Here is a 20,366-nt window from a genome sequence, read left to right as displayed (position 1 = left end):
AGTGAATCAGCCGATGACTTCTGGTATTGACCATTACATGGATCCAGACTTATAAGGAGAAAAACTCGAGGATCTTGCTGGCAATCCTATACGACGATTACTAAGCTTGCTGCCTGAGGTGTTGTCTCTCCACAGATAATAGGAGAGATCCAGACAGGAGCATTTGGCCTCATTTAGCAGATTCTGCAAGGGACTGTTGTTGATTCCAGCGCTTGCCCAGTTGGGTAGGGCCTCTTTCCCTCACATCCACATTCTTGAGCCAGATGATGAGTTTATGGATATGAGTTTGTAGTCATGGAACTAATCAGAGGAGAGCAACCTGAAATAAATAGCCACGTCTGAGACTTAAATGACAGTCCTGAGCTGGGATACACTTACTCTGATACTCGCATTACAGAAGAAGATTTTTATAAAGAGTACTTAGTGTTTCCGATAATGACTATTGCTGGTGTGTGTTTTACCAGTTTTGTTTATAGGTGAACTACAGGTTGTGTCCAAGAAAAGGAGTGATTGCTCCTTTATTGGTGCCTGTTTTCTATCAGCCTGTTGAAGCAGCCTCTGCTTTAAATTTGTATTCCCCTCCAAATGATGGTTGGTGTGCTATTTCATTGTATACAAACAAACCAAAATCAAACCAAACAAACAAAAGGTCCTAACATAAATAAAGGTAAAAGATGAAGATACCTGGGTAGTTTTCTTGATGTTTTATGGTTTTTAAGTAGTTTGCTAATAAATATGCCCATCTCCAGTGGGACCCTAAACTGCGATGATGTCGGTAAATCTGGGTGTATACAACAGGTGAGGGGGGTTGGGGAGACAGAAAACCACAGTACAGGATGGCAGAGATTATGGTAGGAAGTAGAGCCAGAGGAAATTTCATGGTTTACTTTCTTCTCTTAACTGATACACTACTCTACTGTCAATGCAGTAGATATAAATAATAATTTTGATAGTTTGCTATTTTAATACAGGTAATTTCACGTTTTTCTCTACCTCTGTGCATGTCCAATTACTGCATTACCATGAACTTCCCTGTTAAAAACCAATTACCTTCTTTTTGCTTCATATAACATTCTTCATTTGCCCTTTTAATTATTTTAATGGTTCTATAGAGTAATGCAATTATAAGCAAAATGAATAGTTTAAAATCTGAAGTTTGTCATTGGAAAACTAGCATGAGACACATAACAAGAGAATTCTCAGTAGGAGATCAGATGAACTGAGGGAGGCTTCTGCTTAGCTGACAATATTTAGGTTGTTGCCTGTTTTGTAATTTAAATCCCTCTCTCAGCTCTCTAAAGGACAGTAATTTAGATGTATCATTTAAACTTCTACTGTCACATTGTCTTCCCACAATTATTCAAGCTGAAGTAAAAAATTACTCCCAGGCTTCTTAACCTGATATTTTATCAAATAAAGGGATATATGGATTGTTCTAGGGAGCATTTAAATAATAAATGAAAAGAATTCCAGATGCATACATTGTCCTTTAAAGTTAGAAAGGTTTCCTTCCTCAGAGGAGCAACTAAGATGCCAGGCCCTCTCCATGTTGACTTATTGGTGTCACCAAAAGGAACTAAATTGTTGTACAAATACAAAGAATATAGACACATAGTCCTCGTGTGAATTATTCATGCTCAGTAGATGTTATCACACAGTTTCTGTTGAAAAATAAAAAACGTATAGAGATACAGACACACAGACTCTTATGCTCACCCACATTAACAAACATTTTTTACCTTAAAATATTTCATCATAAGACAAATAGGAATAATTAGAGTTTAGAAATTAGAAATCTTATGAAGGACCAGTCTGGCTCCCACTGGTAAGTGTAGGAACTTGAAATAAAAGTAATTTGTGCGCTCACCTAATACACCATTTAGCTCAGCAATTGATAGTTTCTGTAAGGTTTTCTCTCGTGCTTATTTCTTCCTTCTCCCCTTTAACATAGAATGGTTAGTTAATTAATAATATGGTCCAAAATAAACAGCTTCTATCAATTTTTAAAAATATTTATTATTAAGTTATTACCTCTCATTTTACTCCTTCAGAAAACATTTATTTCCAAGAAACTTTGGAAAAGGTAACAGCAGTTTTCATTAGACTAACACAGCTCATAAGACCTTGTGATTAAATTCTACTTGTCTTTTTTTTTTTTTTTAAGACATCAACTGAATTGTATGTTATATTCATCATCAATTTCTTTTTTTTTTAAGATTTTATTTATTCATTTGAGAGAGAGACAGTGAGAGAGAGAGAGAGAGCATGAGCGAGGAGAAGGTCAGAGAGAGAAGCAGGCTCCCCATGGAGCTGGGAGCCCGATGCGGGACTCGATTCTGGGACTCCGGGATCATGACCTGAGCTGAAGGCAGTCGTCCAACCAACTGAGCCATCCAGGCATCCCTCATCATCAATTTCTTCAGAGACATATCAGGTATCCTTGCAAACAATTAGGGCTTTGAAATAACTGTACGTAGATTAGAATCTCAGTTCCCTCAATTTCTCTCCCCATGATCATTTCCAATAATTTCTGCCTTTAATTTCTTCAACTACATTTTAGAGTAAAAAAAAAGTCTTTCTTTTTATAATCTCATATTTTTAATTGAAGTATAATTGACATATAACACTATATTAGTTTCAGATCCACAACATAATGATTCAATATTTAAATACATTGCTAAACAATCACCACAATAAGTCTAGTTTACATCCATCACACATAGTTTCAAATGTTTTTTCTTATGAGAACTTTTGAGATCTACTCTATTAGCACTTTTTCACTATGCAATACAGTATTATTAACTATAGTCACCATGCTTACATTTCTTCCCCATGACTTTATTTTACAATGGGATGCTTGTGCTTTTTGACCCCTTTCACACATTTTCTCCCAGTCTTCATCCCCACCTTTGGCAACCATTAATCTGTTCTCTGTATCTAAGTCTGGCTTTGTTCTGTTTTGTTTGCTTCCATGTATCAATGAGATCATATGGCATTTGTCTTTCTCCATCTGACTTACTAGATTTAGAATAAGGCCCTCAAGGTCCATTCATGTTGTTGCAAATGGTAAGATTTCATTCTTTTTAAGGACTGAATAGGATGTGTATATACATACTATTTTCTTTATCCACCCATCCATTAGTGGACACTTAGGTTAAATATCTTGGCTGTAATAAATAATGCTGCAATGAATATAGGAGTGCATATATCTCTTCAAACTGGTGTTTTCGTTTTCTTTGTATAAATACCCAGAAGTGGAATTGCTGGTATCAGCAGTGGAATCAGCAGTGGAATCAGACGATGGCTCTATCTATAAGTTTTTAAGGAATCTCTGTGCTGTTTTCCAGAGCAGCTGCACCAGTTTACAGTCTCACCAACAGTGCACAAGTGATTCTTTTTCCTCCACATCGTTTCTTGCGTTTTGAGTGTAACTATCCTAACATGTGTGAGGTGATATCTCACTGTGGTTCTGACTTACATTTCCCTGATGAGGAGTGATGTTGAGTATCTTTTTATGTATCTGTTGACCATCTAGATGTCTTCCTTGGAAAAATGTCTATTCAGATCTTCTGCCCATTTTTTTAATGGATTTGTATTTTTTTGGTTATTGAGTTATATGAGTTCTTTATATATTTTGGATGTTAACCCACTAGCAGATCTATGCTTTGCAAATACTTTCTCCCATTCAGTAAGTTGCCTTTCATCTTGTTGATGGTTTTCTTTGTTGTGCAGAAGTTTTTTAGTTTATTGAAGGCCACTTGTTTATTTTTGCTTTGTTTCTCTTGCCCTTGGAATCAGATGAAAAAACATCACTAAGACCAATGTAAAGAAGATTACCAATTGTGTTTTCTTCTAAAAGTTTTATGATTTCAGGTTTAACATTCAAGTTTAATCCATTTTGAGTTGATTTTTGTGTATGGAATAAGATAGTGGGCCACTTTAACTTTGTGTTGCTGTCCAGTTTTCTGAACACCATTTGTTGAAGAGACTGTCCTTTCCTCATTGTATATTCTCGGCTCCTTTGTCATACATTAATCAGCCATATGTGTTAATTATATAAGAAGTCTTAAAACATTAAGATTATGTGTTAATTACTAATAACAAATAATTATTAATCACTCACTCAAAACAGTATATAATACCATTACTGCTATCTTTCTGATAGCAGTAAAAATAAGCACTCACTCAAAACAGTATATAATACCATTACTGCTATCTTTCTGTTATTTTCATTTCAATCATTTTACCCCATTAGTAAAGAGCTACTTGTTTGCATTTTTCATGGATGATTTCTTCAATCCTTATGACTTGGTATCCATATAATATTACAATTGCATTACCTCTTTTGTTTTAAAAAAATGATATATCCAGGGTGCCTGAGTGACTCAGTCGGTTAAGCATCTGCCTTCGGCTCAGGTTTAGGTCATGATTCTGGTGTCCTAGAGATTGAGCCCCACATCTGACTCCTTGCTCAGCAAGGAGTCTGCTTCTCCCTCTACCCCTTACCCTACCCGTGTTCTTGCTCACTTTCTCTGTCTCTCCCTCAAATAAATAAATAAAGTCTTTAAAAAAAGAAAACAACTGGAAAAAAAAAAGAAAAGAAAAGAAAAAGAAAACAACTAAGATACCTACTTTGCCTGAAATATGATTTGCTAACTCATCTACCTGGTTCATTGAAAAAATGTTAATATGTGATTACATATGATGTCATCTCTTTTCTAGATACTTGGAATCTTCTGTTAAAATAGAGACGTTCTGGGTCATTTAAGTACAAGGAATTTGGGGGGTTACTTCTTCGGAGCATATATTTAAATTTCCATATGTGTAATATAAGTCCTAACTAGTTATTTTTTAAATGTCCCATATTGCTGAAGAAAATATTTCTTATTCCTAAATAATATCCCATATTGCTGAAAAAAATACAAAAGCAGCTGGCTGATGAGGTCCATATATCCCACAAATAACCTTCCATCTCTACGGTTGATGATTCAAATGGGACATAAAGATGTTAGTACATATGTGTCACCACTAAAATGTTTTAAATTTTGCCTCAAAATCTATCTCATGGGCTCTATTTACATATTGACAGATTGTTTGTTAATGCTCCAAGTTGTCCCCGAAAAGTTGAGTCTAATGTGTGTCAGGAAGAAACACCCTTTAAAACACTACTACTTTTCCTTTAAAAGAGTTAATAATGCAACTGATTATTTGAACTAGGAAGATTGTAGGATGGTATTGGATAATAAATATTCAGGATTAAATTCAGAAATTAACCTTAAGTGGACTCAATCCAATTTTATTCTTAAATTGTTATAGTATATGAAAACTTGATACTGGTCAGTGTTAAAATATTGGTTGCTATAAATATATCTGTAAGAACATATATCTACTTCTCAATCTTATAAAATGCAAGAAGTACTTTATAGATTTGACGTCCTCATTACTGAATAGTACTGGGACTCAAGAGTACTCTTACATCTTATATTCCTACATCAACATTAGGCTTATGAGAACATTTAAATTGTATCATAACAGTCTTTTATCTACTAAATAACTTTTGGCTGGGAAGGTGTGTTTTTTGTGTTACAGTTGCAGAATTGTGAAATTCTTTTGTATGTGTGGGTTTTGTTTATCCGTATTTTCCTCTATAATTTGACTGCATTATAGCTAATGTGTATTTATGACTCTTTTAAAATATTACTTGTATACTCTTTTCTTAGTACAAATTTTCCCACTTAATAATTTTGACTTGGGTTTATTTTTTTAATATAGGTCTTGAAACACAAGAATTTTGGAGGGAAGGGGATTGCTCTTTTGCAGGTGCCTCTCCTTCCGTCCATTTTATTCTGTGAAGTTGTGCTTAGTTTCTATTTCTTAACACAGTACATAATTTCAAGGGAAGCTTTCTCATTTCTAATAGATTCCCTTAATGTGTGACTATAGTGATTATGGAGATTGGCAGTTATTATCACCTTTAATTATACTTTCTATTTGTGATGTTTTTATTACTTTTTTTCAATATCTTGATTTTGCAGAATTGATAAAGTCCTTTTCATATACATTTTTCTTTAATGATTTAATTTTTATATACACTTTATTCTTCCCATAGCACAGTCAACATTTTAGCAAGAATATGTTAATTTCTAATTAAAACTGATCAGAATCTTTGACTTCTGGTAGAATAAAAAAGAAATCAAAATAGAATGATTTCTCTTTGAACTTCCCTCTTCCTTTGCTATGTTGTTTATATCTATACTTTCAACTACAGTTTGTTTTGAATAGGAAATTTGCATTTGTATTACTTACTTAATATTTACTGTAAATTATCATTCATATCTTCTGATTTGCAGCATGAATTTCTTTGTTTGCCATAGCTGTTTCTCCCTTTTTTATTTCTGGATTAACTTTTCTAATGAATTAGATTTTCAAACTAATGAATGATAGTCTTTAGTAATCCTTTCACTGAGGGTCTGTAGGGAGTAAATTTCTGTATCATTTGCACTCATGTTGACAGTGTGTCCTTCCACTCAGATAATAGTAGAGAGTAACCACGTTCCAATTTCATGTTTTTTCCACTTAACTTTGAAGCTATGACTCCAATGTTTATTGATCCATTCCTGTTTATAAAACATCTCTATCAATTTGATTGTCATACTTTTGCAGATCTGTCTTTTCTCTTTGATTGATTTTCCTATTTGTCTTTGTATTTAAGGTTCTGCAATTTCAGTATGGCTTGGCTATGTGGTGGTTTTTCTAAAATTTACTTAATTTGCTACTATAACTTGGTAATGCTTTTAGCCAAGGAATTCAAACATTATATGGTGCTAGAAAATATTCAATCATATATTCCTTCATCTTCACATAGTCTCCAAATATTCCTTCCCCTTCTTCTCAGTATTCCTTCCCTTTACTTCCTTTAGCTCTGTGGTAGAGCTATTCATTCTAACCATAGTATCTCTGCACCTATTTGTTATATTTTCCATTTGTATCTCTACATGCTTCATTTCAGGCTACTTATATTTATTCTGCAATTTACTAATTTTTTTTTGGCTGTGTTATATCTACTACGTATTCTGTTCATCAGTTGTTTGTGGGTGAATTTTTATTTAAAGAGGTGAATGTTACCGTTTCCCAGGTTTTTTTTTTTTTACACCTTTTATTTCTTATTCATGTATTTTCTTTTATTGTATAATGAATTACCAAAACTTACCAGCTAAAAACAACATATTTTTTTTTTCCCAGTGTCATAAGCCAAGAGTCCAGGCATGGCTTAGTTGGACTCTGCTCCTGTCTTAAAAGCCAGTAGCCAGGATATCGGCCAACCTATGTTTTCTTCCGGTGACTTGTCTGGGGAAGAATATTCTTCCAAGTTCATTTAGGTTATTGGGATTCGTTTCCTTCTGACTCTGTAAGTGAGGGTCCTGGGTTCTCCTTACTGACATTGGCTTAAGGCCAGCGACCACCATTCTGAAGGCTACCATGCTTCCCTGCCATGTGGTCCTTCCACAGACCCTCTTGCCACATGGAAGCTTGCTTCTTCAGGGCCATCAGGAGAATCTATCTCTCCAGTGGCTAAGAGTCTTACATAACAAACACAGTCATGGGAGTGACACTCCATCATCTTTATCAGATTCCACCTGCACTCCAGTGAAAGGGAGTGTACTAAAGTGTGACTCACTGGGCACGACCTACAATGTGCTCACCACATTATTTAAAACAGCCCCTTATTCATTTTCATTTTAATATCTTTTAAAATATTATATATTCATTATTATTATATTTTAAAAGATATTAAAATTTAATAATATTTAAAAGATATTAAAATATAATAATAATGATTATATAACCATGAATCTAGCCTGGTCTGTATTCATCTTTATCCCAGCATAGTCATACTATTTTTTTACTGAGGAAAGGACCTGTAAAAAATGACAAGAACTCGTATCAACCATAAATACTGTCTCACTGGACACTTTAACTTTTATAGAAAAAAGAAAATGTTCCTTAGTACTTATATATCCGTTTAGTTGAACTATTTTAGAACTCTGTTCACTTGCTTGGTCAAAGATTCTATCATCATTTAAGAAAATCCTCTGACTTCCTGTCTCTCATGGGGCTTACTTTAATCCCTTTGCTTGTGTATACCTATGTAGACTGATCCTTATTCTCTACTCTCTAGTGTCACTGGCTTTATCCTTCTGTCCATCTTCCTATTCATTGCTTCTCAGAGTCATTATGGTACTTACTGTCTCTCTGTATTTTTTTTTTAAAGTGTGGCTGTGTGTTTTACAGTACATTTTTTATCTCTTTTACCTAGCATTTCTTTGAATTAAGAGAAAACGTGGGTAGCTATGCTATAGGCAACTATGAGAAATAAAAAGAAAGAATGGCTCTAAAATGAAGGGATAGGCAAAATCATTATTATTGAGTATTTCTTTTTTATTCTGATATTCAACATTACTAAATCCAATTTGTTGGGCTTCTCAGGTGATGTCTGGACCAACTACTACCATTTCAGGTAACTGTAAATCCATCACAGCTTCTAAGATGTTTTGAAGCTGCAATTCAGTCTTGCTAAAAGACTGATGTTGCCAGTAGCATTAGAATGAGAATGTGGGAATCATTTCAGACCCTCTGGCCATGGCCGTAATATTGTTATGTAAGATGGAACAGTGTATTCATTAATGGTCTGCTTTATAATCTTGAGTAGTGAATGAATTGGAAGGTCCATCATCCGCTATCTATAGAGGTGGCCATGTATTTAACCATGGCTGCCAGATAAGTAGGCAATCTGTAATTTTGCTATCTGAACAGGCAGAGGTTACTAACAATAGAGTGAGTATCAGAGAGAAAGAAAAGATGGGATGATAAAAGTTGTATCTTCATTACAAATTTGCTGTTTTAAGTGAGAGGAACCCCTTAGCAACTGCAGCAAATATTCAGAAGACCTAATGTTGTCAGCAAAGGAAAATAAGATTGTTTCAACCTTCCTGCCCGAGGCTGTTCTTTGGTTCATAGGAGCACATTACCATTCCCCTGAGATGCATGATAACATCCGCTGGTGATAAGGGATCCATAAAAATGCGTTCTTGATAGTAAGCAACACCAGGTTAAAATTGCCTGGGTGTGTTTGTGCATCTTGGTTTAAATAAAGAGGAATCCAGTCTACAATCAGAACAAATTTCATTAGTTACATTAGATATCATTATCAAAATATTCCTATTTATTCAATAAAAGAGAAATATTTCTATGCTGAAAAATAATAGATGCAGAAGGTTGTACATAATTTTTGTTTTTGTTAATAAAGGAAAATGATAAAGATTGCCTTTCATTAGAATATTTCAAAATACAGTTGACAAAATGGTTTTAAATATTTTATTCAGTAGTATATACCTAAATTGCAATTCCTTAAAAGTTTTATACTTGGGTTTTAACCAATATATGTTGAAAACTTTAATTGTCCTAGGAAACAATGCACTTATATTTCAAAGAATTAACTTTCCTCATCTTTTCTGTCTTGGCTGGTGAATGGTACTTTTCTTTCTAGCTAATGACCTAGCTAACCTAGGAATAAGTTTTAACACTGCCGGTGGGGAAAAAAAGAAAAGGGGTTACTTTCAAAAACATGGGGGTAATAGCCATTTTTAGCATAAAATATTTCTCATAATGATGCTTTTCTGTCATGGGACTCTCTCATGAGAGATGCATTCTTTGACAATAATCATGGAATGGAAGAGATTAATTCATTATGCAAAAATTAGCATTACTCCTATAGCAGCATTCCACCACTTATGTCTAAGTTCAAAATATCCCATTCACAAGTCAAAATACCCTATTTCCATATATCTACCCTTAACAGAACTTAAAAGGCAGGAAAGACAAATAGTTCTGTGTATTTACAATGCATTGATTAGTTATTGAAGAAAATGTTCTATTTTTTGGTACCCCAGAAATTTTCATATTTCAGAGCAATAGAGCATAATGAGATTTGGGATGAATGAAGAATATGTTTCTTTTGCATCATGAGAGAAAGGTTTTTGTTAGAGCAACTACAAAGATCTCAAACTGACTCCTCTAAAATTATCTTTGCTTGCACAGTCTTTGAATGTACATTTTTCAGATTTTCAATATATTAACATGTTTCACAGACAAAAGAGTTCAGTATCATAATTTCATTGTATTTTGTTTTCCTGAAATTGAATGAAGCAGTGATTATTAATTTTTTCACACATGTTTTTTTGGTTCAATCCAAACTATTTGTTAGAGGCCTAGTCATTCATTATTTGTTTTTTCTTTCTCCTCCTCCTCCTTCTTCTTTTTAAAAGATGTATTTATTTATTTTAGAGAAAGCACGAGTAGGAGGGACAGAGGGAGAGGGAGAGAAAATCTCAAGCAGAATCATCGCTGAGCTCAGAACCCAATGAGGGGTTCGATCTCATGACCCTAAAATCACCACCTGAGCCAAAACCAGGAGTCAGATGCTGTGCCACCCAGGTGCCCCTCCTTCTTCTTCCTCCTCCTCCTCCTTCTCCTTTTTATTATTATTATTATTATCATTATTATACTGCTACCTATAGCAGAGTCAGAATGTTGAGTACGCTTACTCACTACCATGCCTTATATTTGTAGAAAATGAAGCATAAGAATGAAAAGGAATCACAGATAATGCATTTATTCTTCCCTTTTTTTAGTAAAAAAAAATTAGAAGTAAAGAAAACAATAACATAACTAAAAGAATAAATAACAATTTTTAAAACTCTTGGAACCAATGACTCCTAACAATTTTGTTTTATTTGCTTTATATTTTCCATTAAAAGTGCAAAAGAGTACACATAAAGTGGAAATGTTTCATTTTCTTTTCTCTCTCTCTAGATTTGTCTTCCCTTAGGACCAACTATTTTAGAGTATTTAGGTGGTAAATCCTTTATGTTAAATGTTTGAAAATGTCTGCATTTAGCTTTATTTTATTAGCTGAATCTTATTTCTTACTGATTAATAATCTGTTACTATAATTTGTTTGATGTTTTCTTCCCAGCTTCCAAGATTTTTCTCTTTATTCTTTTTTTAAAGATTTGTTTATTTATTTTACACAGAGAGAGAGAGAGACAGACAGAGAGTGTGAGTGAGTGGGGGGAGGGGTAGAGGGAGAGAGAGTCCTCAAGCAGACTTCCTGCTGAATGTGGAGCCCAGCATGGGGCTTGATCCTAGCACCCCAAGATCATGACCTGAGCCAAAATAAGAGTTGACTGCTTAACCCAATGAACCACCCAGGCACACCTTTCTCTTTATTCTTTGTTATTTTTCTGTGATATAACTGTGTGTAAAGGAAAAAGAAAAAAGTCTGTCTTGCTTGGTATTTGGTGTGCTGTCCATCTGAAGAAGACAAATGAAGAAACTATTTGTTTCTTGTCAGTTTTGGGAAAAAAGCTCAGCTCTGATTGTCCCTGATATTCCCTATAATTCCTTCTCTTCACTCTTGGTATGTTCCCCATGTATGGGTGATGAAACTTCTCAGCTGAGCTGTATCTCTGAACTACTCTGTTATGTATATTTATTTATCTGCTTGTGACTTGATTAAGGTATATCTCAGTTTTGAAATATTTTTTTAAAAGTAATTATGTTATGTGTATGTATACATAGATAGATATAGATATAGATATAGATATAGATATAGATATAGATATGGTATATTTATTTTAGGATTTTTATTTATTTATTTGACACAGAGAGACAGCAAGAGAGGGAACACAGCAAGGGGAGTGGGAGAGGGAGAAATAGGCTTCCCGCTGAGCAGGGAGCCCAACGTGGGACTCTATCCCAGGACCCTGGGATCATGACCTGAGCTGAAGGTGGGCACTCCCATTACATCTTCGATGTATTCTGAAATCCAGTGGAAGAATTGTAACTAATGTGCTTTGTGCTCATGGTATCTTAATGGGAGCCAGTAAAACATGATGATTAAGACCAAAGTTCTAAGTAAAACTTCCTAGTTTCCCTCTGGTTTTGCATGCCCTGAGGCAAATTCACGAGGTATTTTTCTGTCCTCGATTCCCCAGTTGAAAAGCAAGGATATTATTTTCTCACAGGGCTCTTCCAAGGGTTAAGAGCCTGTACATATAAAAGTTAATTACAAGAGCTCCTGACACATAGTACATAGTAAGCACTCAGTAAATTTCAACTCTTGTTAACATAGGGTTAATATTTGTAGTTCTAGCTGATGGTGGTTTGGATATTATTACCACAGTTTGGATAGTTGATAGGAGTATTTTCAAGAGCCAGTAAATTAGTTTTTTTCTGAATTAATGAAAGCATTAAGACAAGTTACATTTTTTTCATATTTCTCTTTAAAAAAATAAAATAAAGTTCAGAGTTTTCACTGTAATACTCAAACTGTTTAAATCATTCAACCAATGACTATAGTCATATACAGGAAAAGGATATATAACATAGCAAACCTAAGTTAAGTACATTCTACTAATACATAATAACTAATATCAAGAAGCAAGATTTTTCTCTACCAGCAATTAATTTTGCACACATCTTAAAATCCTGGTTTACACCAAAGAATAAAAACTTCCTGTCCTTACCTTTTTATTCTTTATTTGTAAATGACTCCTCTCATTACTTCCTACATGAAGCCAATGGATCTTTGGGACTATGCATTTTAACCTACCCCGTAGGCATCCCATCATCAAAGTCTTTAAGTAGCAACTTTCCAAAATAATTTAGCTAGGGTTCTGATTTTGCCTAACTTGATGATTTATCTTCCAAAGCCAAGTATAGTGTAGGTCTTCTTTATGATTTAACTGTGTTCAGACCTTGCTTCTGGTCTCTGTCCTTGTTCATATGGTTAAATATAGAAAGGAAGAATAATATGACCTCATGATTCCTTTTAAGTTTCTTTTATATTAATCAGGAAGGCTTTTGGCAACATGTCCTGGATGTATTTATTCTTAAGTGCCTTCTGTATACATGGTACTGTTCTAAGCCCTAAGTATCTCATATGAAAAATATGGTTTATATTCTAGTGGGTGTGGTGGGCATAAACAAATGCATCAATGCCCAAATAAAAATGTTATGTGATGATCTGTTTAAATTGTGAGAAATGTGACATTACTATACAGTGAGGGAAATGTTGGGGTTTTGTTCAGTTTCTTATATTTATGTTATTAATAGAAAATTTAGCATTTTACAGATTGGCATTGTGTCTAAAAAGACCGTTCCTGGAAAAAACTGCACCTTAAATCTCACTTACTAATATCTAAATACTTGTTACTAAATTTCTTTGTTACTAATGTCTATGTAGAAATTATTGTAAAAATTCTGTAAAAGGTTGGGAGAGAAGGCTAAATAAAATTTATGCTACACATTTAAATAAATATGTTGAAGAAATGACTACATGATAGTTTATCTGCAAATTCCCTCTAAGAGACCTACCAGAAAATCTTAAAACCAGGTACAATAATGATAATTATGTAACATTTTTCTTGCTAGATCTAGAGTTCTTGAATTTATTTATATTGTAAAAAGTACTTATTCAGTATATTCACCATTGACTCATCATTCAAACTCTGCATGTGATTACAGATTAAGATACGACCTGCATTTTACAGTACTGATCACCTTTTTCTGACAAGTATTAGTCAGGTAGGGTTTCAAGATACCCAAGTCATCAGAAACTTTTACCAGTTCCTTCTCAAAACTTTAAAAATATACCTAAATGACCTTATTTTTTTCTCTCCTTACCCAACTGTCAGTTCAAAATGCCTGAAGCTGAAATAATATTCTTTGCCTGGAGCAACCTCATGCCACCTGCCCCAGCTTGAACCACCTGCACTTCCTTCATCTCCCACTCTTCCACAGATTATATCATATTGTATTTGATTTTTTAGGTTGAATTTAAACTCCCGGTTAAGGTCATTCCTCCTTTTCTTAGATTTTTAGTTCCTTTGCCTTTCTTCTTTTTTTAATATGTAGAAGCTACTAGTTAAAATTTGCAAAGATTTTTTTTTTTCTTCTCTGCCTTCTCATCACTATTCCCCTTAATGAAGAATTATTTAATGACTTCTAAGACTGATGTGCTGTGGATTGTCCATTATTCCCTGTAGGAGCATAAGCCCCACATTGCTCAGTTACCTTTAATTTTAAATCTATTATAGACCCACTGAAATAAAGTCAATAATACGTCGCTGACAGATAAGACATCTTAATGTCGTTTTTGTCAGCTGACTTAGTTATTAAATTTAATATCTTATAGGTGATTCATAAAGTATTATCTACATTAAAATAACTTAGTAAAGGGGTGCCTGGATGGCTCAATCATCAAGTGTCTACTTTCAACTCAGGTCATGATCCAGGGTCCTGAGATTGAGCCCCACATCAGGCTCCCTGCTCTGGGCGAAGCCTGCTTCCCCCTCTCCCACTCCCCCTGCTTGTGTTCCCTTTCTTGCTCTGTGTCTCTCTCTGTCAAATAAATAAATAAAATCTTAAAAAAAAAATTAGTAAAATAAGTCAAGCTCTAAATGATGGTATTACATCAGTACTTTTAAATAATAAAAATGACAGTGTTAATTTATTGAGAAAGGATTCTCAGTATTATTAGGGGAATTATAGGAGTTATGTTGTGTCACTTCCATTACACAATTTTAATTTGCAGAGGGACTGACCAAGAAACAAGGAAGCCTGTTGAATGTCAAAATGGGTAAAATAAATAGTTAAACTCTTACATACTAGGTCTTCTCATCCACCTTTGTAGTAACTCAAGCTACTTTTTTTCAAGACCCCACCAGCCCCCTTAGACTAAAAAAAAGACGCATTTCTGTATTCTGATAACGCAAAGTTGGAGGATTTTTTACTCTAAATATATATGGAAATATAAAGCATTTTTCATTAAAAGGTCATTTTATTCTTTACCCATATTAATTAAAGGAATATCAGTACAATTTATTTGTAATTACACATATGTGACTTATCCACTTGATTAATTGCCAAAATAATACAATTTTTTAAAAAAATCCAAATCAGTTTTTGTCTAATACTATCTAGGTGGATTGTCCCCAACATCTCATCAGTGTTTTCTTTTTTTTTTTTTTAAAGATTTTATTTATTTATTTGACAGAGAGAGAGAGATCACGAGTAGGCAGAGAGGCAGGCAGAGAGAGAGAGGAGGAAGCAGGCTCATGCCGAGCAGAGAGCCCGATGCGGGACTCGATCCCAGGACCCGGAGATCATGACCTGAGCCGAAGCCAGCGGCTTAACCCACTGAGCCACCCAGGCGCCCACATCAGTGTTTTCTAAGTGAGCAATTTAAGCAAATTTTTAAAAATTTCCTAAGAAATAACTGCTAGGCTCACCTATGTCTCTTTTTTTTTTTTTTTTAAAGATTTTATTTATTTATTTGTCAGAGAGACAGTGAGCGAGAGTGAGCACAGGCAGACAGAGTGGAAGGCAGAGTCAGAGGGAGAAGCAGGCTCCCTGCGGAGCAAGGAGCCCGATGTGGGACTCGATTCCAGGACGCTGGGATCATGACCTGAGCCGAAGGCAGCTGCTCAACCAACTGAGCCACCCAGGCGTCCTATGTCTCTTATGCATGTCTAACAGTCTCAATAATTGAGCATCTATCTGTGCAAGGGTATGTGCCAAACACGTGCCAAACGTTCCCAAAATTGGGAAAGACAAGGTCCCTCATAGATCATTTAATAAATGATCAAGGAAATATAAATCTAAAAGAAGCAAAGAATGGCTTTTATGTGTGTGTTTAAATCAACCTAAAATTTATAAAGAAATGTGATATAATCCACAGAAGCATTAAGAAAAGGAAGAAAGTGTTGATTCAAGTTGAGGCAAATATCGGAGGGTTTCTATAGCCAAGAATTAGAAAGAAAACTTTTCCTGCATGGATTTATTTATTCAACACATATTTATTGAGTATGTACTGAATGCCAAACACAATTTCAGATACGAACCTATTAACATTTCTTCTAATCATGTAATCTATACTGGGAGTGAGGAAAAGCAATGAGTAGGCAAATAATGCATGCTAGGAGACAATAAGTGCTATTTTAAAAAAGCAGGTGAGGGAATATAATAAAGTAAGGAGAGTAGTGATCTGTTGCACTAAAATGTTTGGACCAGGTGGACATCACTAAAGGTCAGATTTGAGTCAAGTTACAAAGAAGAGTTAGTTAGCCATCCAATATCTCTGGAAAGAGCATTTAAGGCAGAAAGAACAACCAAAGGAAAGAAAGGTTCTAAGGTCCAAATAGACCTAGTGTGTTCAACGATTGGAACTAGTGATAGAAAGACAATGCTGGACCTTATAGGTCTTAATAATCATTGCAAAGATGTTGGCTTTTACTCTGAGTGAAATAAGGAAGTACTGTAGAATTCCAGGCTTAGGAGTGACATGATCTATGTTAAGTTTATCATCTGTGTTGAGGATCAATATACAAGTGTATATGTAAATGCAGGTGGATGAGATTAGAAATAAAGAAACATTATAAGACTTTTTCAGTCCTCCAATTAAGTCCTAAGCTAAGGATGGCTTAGCTCTGGTGGTAGCAGTGGAAGTGGGAGAAGTTATTGGAATTTGAGAAAGGTGGAGCTAACAGAATTTCCTAGCAAATTAAATATGGTACATGAATAGATTAACCATATAAATTATTGTCAAAACTGAGACTACTGTGAGAAAGAGGATACTAAAATAATCAGTAAATATATATTATAACTATATGTTAATTATATAATGATTATTGGATTTTAATTAATTGAATTCTTATATTTCCCAAATAATATATTTGCATTAATCTCCTGTTATGAAAAAATTACCACAAATTTAGCCACTTAAAACAGTAAAAATGTATTAGCTCGCATTTAGAATAGGAGTTTGGGTATAGATTAATTGGGTCCTCCACTTAGCATCTCACAAGGCTGACATCAAAGTTTATAAGGGTCACTGTCTCATCTGAGGTTTGGAATCCTCTTCCAAGCTCACTGGTTGGGGGCAGAGTTCAGTTCCTCATGGCAGACTGAAGTCCTACTTTCTTGAGGACTCTAAACTGGGGGACACTTTCAGCAATTTGATTTACCCTCAAGTCCTAACTATGTGGCCCACTCCTAACATGGCAGCTAAATTAGTTGAAGTCAGCAAGAATCTCTCTCTAGTCCACTATAATTGAATTCCTTTTGAAACATGTTTTTATGGTTGTTGTTTTTTTTTAATTTGAGAGTAGCTGACACAATGTTATGTTAGTTTCAGGCTTACAACATACTGATTCAGCAAGTTTATACATTATGATATGCCTACCACAAGTGTAGCTCCCTGTCACCATACACTATTATAATACCATTAACTATATTGCTTATGCTCTGCCTTTTATTCCTGTAACTTATTCATTCCCTAACTGGAAGCCTGTATTTCCCACTCCCCTTCACCCATTTTGTCCACCTCCTACCCCTGTCAATGATCAGTTTATTCTCAACTACCAGTATTTATAGGACTGATTCTACTTTTTGTTTATTTCTTCTTCTTCTTTTTTTTTTTTTTGTTACACACGTGAGTGAAATCATATGGTATTTTTCTTTCTCAGTCTGACTTACTTCACTTAGCATAATACCCTCTAGATCCATTCGTGTTGCTGCAAATGGAACAATATCATCTTTTTTTATGAGTATGTTATACATATGAATATATATATATATATTCCACATATATATATATATATTCCACATATATATATATATATATTCCACATATATATATATCACATCTTCCTTATCCATTTGTGTATCAGTGGACTCTTTGGTTGCTTCCATATCTTGGCTATTGTAAATTTTACTGCAGTAAACATGGGCATGCATATATCTTTTCAAATTAGTGTTTTCATTTTCTTTGGGTAAATATCCAATAGTGAAATTACCAGATCATAGGGAGTTTCTATTTTTAATTTTTTGAAGAATAACTATACTGTTTTCCACAGTGGCTGCAACAGTTTACCTTTCCATGAACACTGCATGAGGGTTCCTCTTTCTCCACATCCTCACCAACACTTATTATGTCTTATATTTTTCATTTTAGCCATCATTACAATAGAATGTTGTATAACCTCATATAACAGCAGAAGCGATTATCCTGTCATATTCTCAAACTCCTTCTCATACTCTACATGATGGAATTAGCCAGGAGGCATGTAATAGGGGCAAGCACCTTGGCAGGAATCCCAGACATCTTTCTACCACAATTCATTTTTCAAAAGAGTTTTATTATTTTAATTTTTATAAAAGTTCTAGCAGTTTTCTTCACTATTACATTTAATGGTGAGTAAATCATTGTTGATGTACCTGGTTAGATCAGAGCAATTTTACGTTAAGTAAAGGATATTCTTAATTTTCTGACAATAGTTGAAAAAACAGATTTACGTGGTTGCAAAGGTTTCCAGGTAGGTATGTTTGATCGTGTGAATCTGTGGAAGTTATAGAACTGACAATTAAGGAGAGTCAGACCAAGAGAGGATCTTGCTTAGTGAGGGTTGATTGTATTTGAGCTAAATTTAACAGAACAACTAGCATTTGAGTGAAGGAACATACTGGCAGTCATTTCTATCTCATAGCCAAATTCCACTCTTCATTTTCTCCTACGATCTAAGCCAGACCCAGAAAAGAATCGCAAGGTCTAAACACGATAATGGTGAGATAATTCTAAAGATCAAAGTTACCTTAACAAGTGGAAAAAATTTGCCTCACATAAAAAGTTACTGTGCTGTGTTCTTTCATGAAAGACACAGTGGCATCGCACAGTTATTTTTCTTTTTAGATTTTATTTATTTATTTGACAGAGAGAGATCACAAGTAGGCAGAAAGGCAGGCAGAGAGAGAGAGGAGGAAGCAGGCTCCCTGCTGAGCAGAGAGCCCGATGCGGGACTCGATCCCAGGACCCCGAGATCATGACCTGAGCCGAAGGCAGCAGCTTAACCCACTGAGCTACCCAGGCGCCCTCGCACAGTTATTTTGAAGAATTTTAGAAATATAGGGAAATGCGATCCTCACATTTTCAATTAGATTTGTAGTAGGCATCATTTCTTCTCATTAGTGGCAGAGAAATAGCCCTTCACCACTCCCACCAAACTCACAGGTCCAATAAGGAAGTTCCACAACTGTACTTCAAAATTAGCAAATAAACGTAGGAACTTGCCACATCTCGGTGATTATTGGTTATAAGGGAGTAAATAAGTAGGTATCTGGAGAAATATGTTATCAATGAAGCTGTTAAGAAAAAGGGTAATTTATTAGCACCATTTTTTTCAGTAAATTCTACACTTCTAAATATGAAAATATAATAACAAGCTAATATATAATGTAATGTAGGGTGAATTCGGAATTTAAATTCCTAGTTAAAGCTTAATCTTGCTCCAATAGAGAAAAATAGAATGATAATAAACAGGGAATCATCGTAATTGTACATGCAATGATCAAAATGTCAATGTACTGATTTTCCAAAATGCCATTAAAAAGGGTAATATTCCAAGTTAAACCTATCCTGTTTCATTTGTTTTCCTTAAGGTCATACATTGCCAAATGGCATAAGAATCCATTTCTACTGTCCTGTTGACAGTGATTACGCAGCCTGCTGTAAGATATCAAAGGAAACAAAGAACAGAGGGAAGGTGACAAGACTTTGAATTAGAAGACTTGGGTTTAAGTAAAAGTACTGGTTCAATCCAATCGCTTAATTTCCAGGAGGTGTTTTCTTCATTTGCAAAATGGACGTTATAGAACTTATTGTGTGAACTTCAGTTTAAAATCATACCAAAATGAGATTATGTGAATGCCAGTTATTTGAAAACTTTAAGGAATTTAAATAAGACATTTTTGTGACATTTTTTACAATGTATTTTTTTAAGACTGTGTGGTTTGTTTTTTGGTTTGTTTGTGTGTTTGTTTGTTTGTTTGTTTTTTTAATTTTTGGAGAGAAAAAGAGTGGGGGGTGGGGCACAATCAGAGAGGAGGGGCAGAGGGATAAGCAGACTCCCTGCTGAGCAGGGAGTCTGTTGAGGGACTCAAACCCAGGGCCATTGGGATCATGACTGAGTCAAAGGCAGATGCTTAACCAGTTGAGGCACCCAGGCACCCTTACAGTCTATTCCTATTGAAAAAATGTTATGGTTAAATATTTTGTTTGTGAAATACCAGAAAAGAAATACTATCCAATTCCTATACCAACAGTAATCCTAACAGTTTTCTTAGTATGATACTGACACCCACAAAGGCATTAATAAAACTTACACTTGCTCACTAGTTCTAAATGCCTCTTATAAAATATTTGAAGGGGGATTTTCCAAGTTTCAAAAGATTTATGAGATCTCACCTAT

The 20,366-nt window shown here is 34.6% G+C and overlaps 1 long non-coding RNA gene across 1 annotated transcript in view; it reads left to right on the top strand.

Annotated features, from left to right (window-relative positions):
- The window catches only part of LOC116567977, a 74,142-nt gene extending 54,294 nt beyond the window's left edge, over positions 1 to 19,848 (top strand). Inside the window, exon 3 of the long non-coding RNA XR_004276459.1 lies at positions 19,558 to 19,848. This is a non-coding gene — a long non-coding RNA (uncharacterized LOC116567977). The remainder of the gene's footprint in view (positions 1 to 19,557) is intronic.
- The last annotated feature ends 518 nt before the right edge of the window (positions 19,849 to 20,366 follow it).

This window comes from Mustela erminea, chromosome 10 (assembly GCF_009829155.1).
Source record: "Mustela erminea isolate mMusErm1 chromosome 10, mMusErm1.Pri, whole genome shotgun sequence".
NCBI classification, from domain to species: domain Eukaryota; kingdom Metazoa; phylum Chordata; class Mammalia; order Carnivora; family Mustelidae; genus Mustela; species Mustela erminea.
This window is presented reverse-complemented; position numbering and strand designations above follow the sequence as displayed.